Source organism: Panicum virgatum, chromosome 2N (assembly GCF_016808335.1).
Source record: "Panicum virgatum strain AP13 chromosome 2N, P.virgatum_v5, whole genome shotgun sequence".
In the NCBI taxonomy this organism is placed as follows: Eukaryota; Viridiplantae; Streptophyta; class Magnoliopsida; order Poales; family Poaceae; genus Panicum; species Panicum virgatum.
Window position 1 is genome coordinate 69,256,513 of NC_053146.1, and position 6,114 is coordinate 69,262,626.

Below are 6,114 nucleotides of genomic sequence, written 5' to 3' on the forward strand. Positions count from 1 at the left end.
GAGCAGCTGCCTGTCCCTGCCCAGCGGGTGCACGCACGGGCCGGCGCCGAGGACACGGACGGCTGCGAGCGGGGGTTGGAGAGCGCGCGGGACGGCGGCGCGCGGCGGGGCCAGCGGACGGCGGCGACGACGACTCCTCCACCTCCACCGACCCGGCCAGCGGCACGGTTCTTGGGGTCACTGCGTCGTCGTCCTCCGAGAAGAGGCAGGGGAACGACTGCCCGGAGCTGCATTCCATCGACGACGGGGTAGCCCTGCTCGGAGCGGCGGCCCCTTCTCTTCCTCCCCCTTCCTGGCGCACCCCGCGCCCCCGCCGTAGGCCCTCTGCAGTCGATCCAATTGAGAACTTCAGATGGTGGGAGAGGAAGATTGCTAGATTAACAGAAATATATGATCAAGATTTTTCTACTATTGACCGTTCTAATATAAGGGATCAACTTGAGACATTCATATTGCATATGCGAAGAGTAGACCTTTTCAAGGACTGTCAAGATTTTTCAAGTTTGGCTATGAAGATGGTTGAACATGAAAGACATATTGCTTTTCCATTGGTCTATCGCCTTATTGAGCTAACATTGCTTCTACCAGTGGCAACAGCATCTGTTGAAAGAGCCTTCTCAGCTATGAATATAATCAAGACAGATCTACGCAATAGGATGGCTGATGAATGGCTTAATGATTTGTTATTGTGCTACATTGAGAAGGAAATCTTTAGAAGCATTGATGCAAAAGAAATCAAGAATACATTTCAAGCCACAAAAAATCGGAGAATTAACTTGCCTAGACCACCGAGAAGACCTAGACATGATTAGTGGTTTCTTAAGATGCTAGACTGCTAGTGGTATGTGTTCTCACTACTTTTTACATATATTATTGCTTATATGTCATATCACATACTTGCTCTTTTTCAAATTGGCAGGTTGGTTATCTTAGTTCCTAGATCTTGCCATGTTGGTGTATATTGAATTAAGGAATTATATTGTGGTGTTCAATATTCTACGACATTTTATTTGGAAGGTATCATCTTTGATCTTAAAATGTACCGTTTATTAACCTTTCGTATCGTACACGTGTGATTTTCCTATGAAAGTGTGAGATGAAGTACGATCTTGGATAGTATGAGTCATGTTTCTCGCGCTAGTCCGTCCCACCTAAAATTTTTGGCACCTAAAATTTTTGGCTAGCTCCGCCACTGCACGTAGGGACAGATGAAAATATAACAGTGCAATGGGATACTGCTACATAAGTACTCCCATTAACCTGGCCATCATTAAGTTCAAAAAACCTGGTCATCAATCCATCACGCGCGCGCACACTCGGATAAACAAAACCTACTCCGACAGACAGGTTAAGGTATCGCAGTAAACGGAGTCTGTTACCTGGTCCGTTACTTACGGATACGGACACGGAAACAAAATTATATTCCGAAACAAGATTAAAGGATATTTTACTTATTTTATTTTGGAATATTCTATTCTTATTTATCTTGTTTGGACTATTTTTATTTTATTCTGAAATATTAGTATCTTCAATGGATATGTGCGATGATATAACACGAAGTATATGGGATGAATAGACGCTCCCGGTTTGAGTAGATCCAATGCATTCATTTGGCTGCTCTTACAGCGAGAGCGCCGTGCCTTTGGTGCCCTACCACTACAGGTACACACACGGCCGGCCACGGCTCGTCTTTCCCAGCACCACACCCCAACATCTGATCATCCTCCGCCTCTCTTTCTTTCACCGCTTTTTCCGCGCACGCGCGGTGCCCCACATGACCTGAGCACCCCTCCGCCGAGGCAGGGCAGGGCAGGGCAGGCACCACGGTGCCCGTGCTCGTACGTAGTACGTGCCTGGTGTCCTTGTCCAGTTTCCTTGCGTCGTCTCCGATGAGCGAGCGAGCGAAGATGTGGATGTCCGAGGGAGGGAAGGCCGGATAATGCATGGAGAGCTTCCTTCAATTCGTTCCGAGGCGAGCTTGTGGTGGTTTCGTTTCGCCCGCTGCCGTCGATTCCATCGGGCGAGCTAGTTTGGCCTTGCATTTGTTGGGCCGGTCACTAGCCGCTAGCTAGGTCAGGTGCATGCACACCGTAAACGTATCGTACGCTTTCATTCATCTCGTTGTTGCGTCCACACCTTGTCGGATCATCGTCTGGGCGTCAGCGGAGGGAGCATCCAACGGATCGGATCCGGCACGCAGAGAATGATACTCTAGATTGTTGAGCCTGCCTGCCTGCCTTGCTGCTCCTACCGAGAGCTGCGGCCTTGAGCTCCAACAACGGAGAACTCATGATCGAGCGGCATGCAAACCATGCATGTTCTTCTGAACCTGCTAGCGTTTTCCTTCATAGTCGCATCGGCATCGCATGCCTGCCCAAAACAGATGAGGAGCAAACGACAGACGGGGTCTCCTCCATCGATCGTAGCACATGATTGATGTACTGTCGTATATTAAATTTGTCAGTACTCTGCTATCATGCCCATTCCCTTTGAGGCTTTGAGCGTGGTCTTTTTTTTTTCTGGAATAATGAGCATGGTCTTCAGTTGGGCTCTTCATCTATTAAATACTTATACCTTTGCTAAAAAATTTAAATAATATTGGCTAAAGTTTAGCTTATCCTATTAATATAACACTTCTGTTTAGATGAGCTAGATAGTGCTAAACTTTAGCTTTTCCAGCATTAACTTTTGGATCCGAAATGCCCCCAAAATCACCACCCGGGTTGCACTGCATATATCGTAGTACCACCAGGCAGATGATGCATGCCCCAAAATCACCTAGCTAGACAGATGGAGAGGAGAGATCGATTAGCAAGGTTAATTAGTTGTGCTGTATATATATGCTCGCCGCTGCTTAGCTTGGAGTAGTAAACGTGGGGCTGGCGAGCCCGAGTGGCCCTATGTTACCTCTCCTAGTGAAAAAAAAAAGAAAAAAGCTTGGAGTAGTAAACAAGCTAAAGCGCTTATGCGTGCGACACGGCACGTGTGGGATGGCTGCGCCATTTATGTGGCTGTTAAAGAGCGTGCAAGGACTGGTACGGTGGTGAACACAACACATGCATGCATGCTTTATGTTTAGGAGGAGGGAGCAAGCCACAGCAATGCCTCCGGCCGATATGTATCATCCTCACCCAACCCAACCCAACCCTATAAACTCAATCGCAAACACTAGAAACGTCTGAAAGCAACAGCACTGCCTATCCACTACATACTAATCACCAGGGGCTAAAAGCCTGCATATAATTAAGATGGTTTTTTAGTAGCTGGTAGCAGATGGATCATGCAGCCAGCTTTGGTCTTTGGGCCTACATGATGAATGTTGTTTTGCCTTGTCCATTCTGTTTGTTTGTGCACTTGTGCTGTGTGCCCCCCCCCCCCCCCCCCCCCCCCCACCCAAATCAGATGGTCAAAATAACAGACCAGGCAAAGTAATGTTGCCCTGACGGTCGGCTGTATCGCAATTGCAAGTTGCTGCAGGACCCCAAAGCAACACAATATGTATGATATGATGCATGCATGCGAAGTATGAATGCAACATGGCGTCTCCTCACATCGTGAGCACACCTTAACATTCTAGCACTCACTCACGACCCAAAACAACAGCATTGTCCAGCAGCGCTACAATCCTCCTACTAGCACTTAGGACAATGGGTGATTCCCACCCTCTCAACCCCGGTAAAAGGCTCAAAAGGTTTCTAGCAGGTGAAAGGGTGTTCCTACGCTCCCGCTACTTATGAAGACAAGAGGGGTTAAGCATATCTTAATTAAACAAGTGAAGCAATAAGGGAGAGTTAGCTCTAAGACAAAGAAAGAAGGGTAGCAATTTACCTTAAGTTCAAATTTTTAACAAAAGTAAATCTTAATGCAAGTGGTCCAATTTTATTTTTACCCACACCCTACTAAGCAAATTTTAGGTTCACTTTATGGAAACCTCAGCTCTGATACCCGTTGTGAGAACTGCCCAATTTGATACTATTTTAAACAAACCGCCGGTCATTATCATCCAGATGAGAGTTAACACGTGCTTGACGGAGAGCGTGCCACGTGTTATCCCACATCTAGAGACACGAATAACCGACATGTCATTCATCCAAAATAATATCAAATCCGGTAGTCCCGGTATGTGCTCCAACATACGTCCAGAATCAGCATATGCACATACCGTTTACAATTGAATACATCGCCAATAATCCACAAAGAGCAGTTTTACAAAAACAGAGTTCGAAACTTAATATTACAAGTTCAATATAGGTGGGTTTCAAGCTTCACTTACAAGCCTTGGGCTCACGAAAGTCATATTAAACAGAAATGTAAAATTTATTGCATTTACATACTCTCACGGAGCTCGATTACGATAAAGAATTACTAAAGTAATGATGCCTTGATTAAGGACATCATTACAGCCACCACGACCTACTCTTCCCCCGCATTTGGATCAGCGGGGTAGAAGTGGCCAAACACCACTTCCGGCTCACCTGCAACTAGGTTTAGAAAGCAACCTAAGTACAAAAGGTACTCGCAAGACTTACGCGATTACATATACAAGGATCATGCAATAGCTCAAGTAAAAGCTTTAAGGTTGAGTAATTATTGCAGATGCATTAGCTCTGTACACTACCACCTATCAGAATTAATTAATATTGCCCAAACCACCCAAACAATTTTAGTTGATTAAGAGAGTAATATAATCTATAACTGATCATAGCTGTAACATGAACCATTCCCATCATAATCGAAATTCTACGAGGAGTTCATGGGATAAAGAGCTTGCTCATAACCGAGAGTGCGGCAATTCGAATTGATTATAACCTTGCAAGGGTGTACTACTTTACCCACACGACGCAAGGACCATGCAACTCACCCAACCGGCCAAAGTTGGATAAGGGGGTACTCGCGTCAACCGTTTCCAACAAGGCTCAACCGTTGAGGGTACGCCCAGCTTGTGCGTGGAGACTTAGTTCCACCGGGGACATCTCTAAACTTTCCTACACATAGTTCCGCCCGGGGACACACTAAGCCTCCCTACATAGCCCTTGGCCACGTATCTGGGACCAGGCCCCAATGATCAAGTCAAAGAAGGTAATTGGCTCATCCGTACCATTATATTGGATATGTGGTAGTACGGAAAGATGCTCAAAACCGACGTCATCCACTCGGTCCTTAATCGATCCAAGTGGACTATGCCCATATGATTTCATTCTCTAGGCCCTACCATTCCTCTCGAATCTCGGTACTACTACTTCATCACCACCCAAACCGAACCAGTGCGATCAAGGATTATCGGTAAGTGTGATACTCCAAACCATTCCTTTCTAGCAAGCAATATAAGTATTCTAAGCAGGGCTAAGTATCTAGTCAAATTAAGTAGTTCATTTACTAACAAGTGACAAAGACATGGATAACAATTCAAGGAAGGATAGTGCATCAAAGTAGGTACAAGAATGCAATACATACATAATATATATAACCCAACATTACCCAGGTGAGATAACTAAGCTAGTCAAATTAGATAGGTGCAAGGAATTATGCTTAGCTGCTTGCCTTGGTTAACTTCGGGCTCGACCACGAACGGGATTCCGGGTTCAGGCTCTACGGACTCGATGGGCTCCACGGGTTCGACCTACGACGGTTCGGTCACTATAATGCATGAATGTGATGCAAGAATTAAGAAATGAACTAAACAACAAGAATAAATCATGAAATAATTTGAGCATGCCGAGAACATTTCAAAGAACTCATGAAAATTGGTTTTGCAGCAAAAGCATTTTCCTATAATTAATCATAAACATATTAGTTTTTAGCCACTCTAAACAAGGTAAATCAGAAAATGCATACAAACTTAACTAAACAAATACAAGAAAATTATCTTAGATACTAGGCATGAAAGAAAAGCTAACAAAATTAGTTTTGACATTTTATCACTTTCCATAAAGAAGTTATATATTAAACCATTTTCAGATAAAGCATAAGAAAACAAGCTAAACTTTAATAAACATCAAGGAAGAATGTGAACAAGTTGCACCACTGGAAACTACACCTCACAAGGAGTCTAACAAGATTTAGCTTGAAATTTTTAGAGCAATACTCAAATAACTAAGCATTAAACTCACTTTT

The 6,114-nt window shown here is 44.6% G+C and overlaps 1 long non-coding RNA gene across 1 annotated transcript; it reads left to right on the forward strand.

Annotated features, from left to right (window-relative positions):
• The first annotated feature begins 377 nt into the window (after positions 1 to 377).
• On the forward strand, positions 378 to 1,053 carry LOC120659050. Its single transcript, XR_005668914.1, has 2 exons — positions 378 to 841; positions 920 to 1,053. It is a non-coding gene; the product is annotated as an uncharacterized LOC120659050 (long non-coding RNA).
• Positions 1,054 to 6,114: the final 5,061 nt, after the last annotated feature.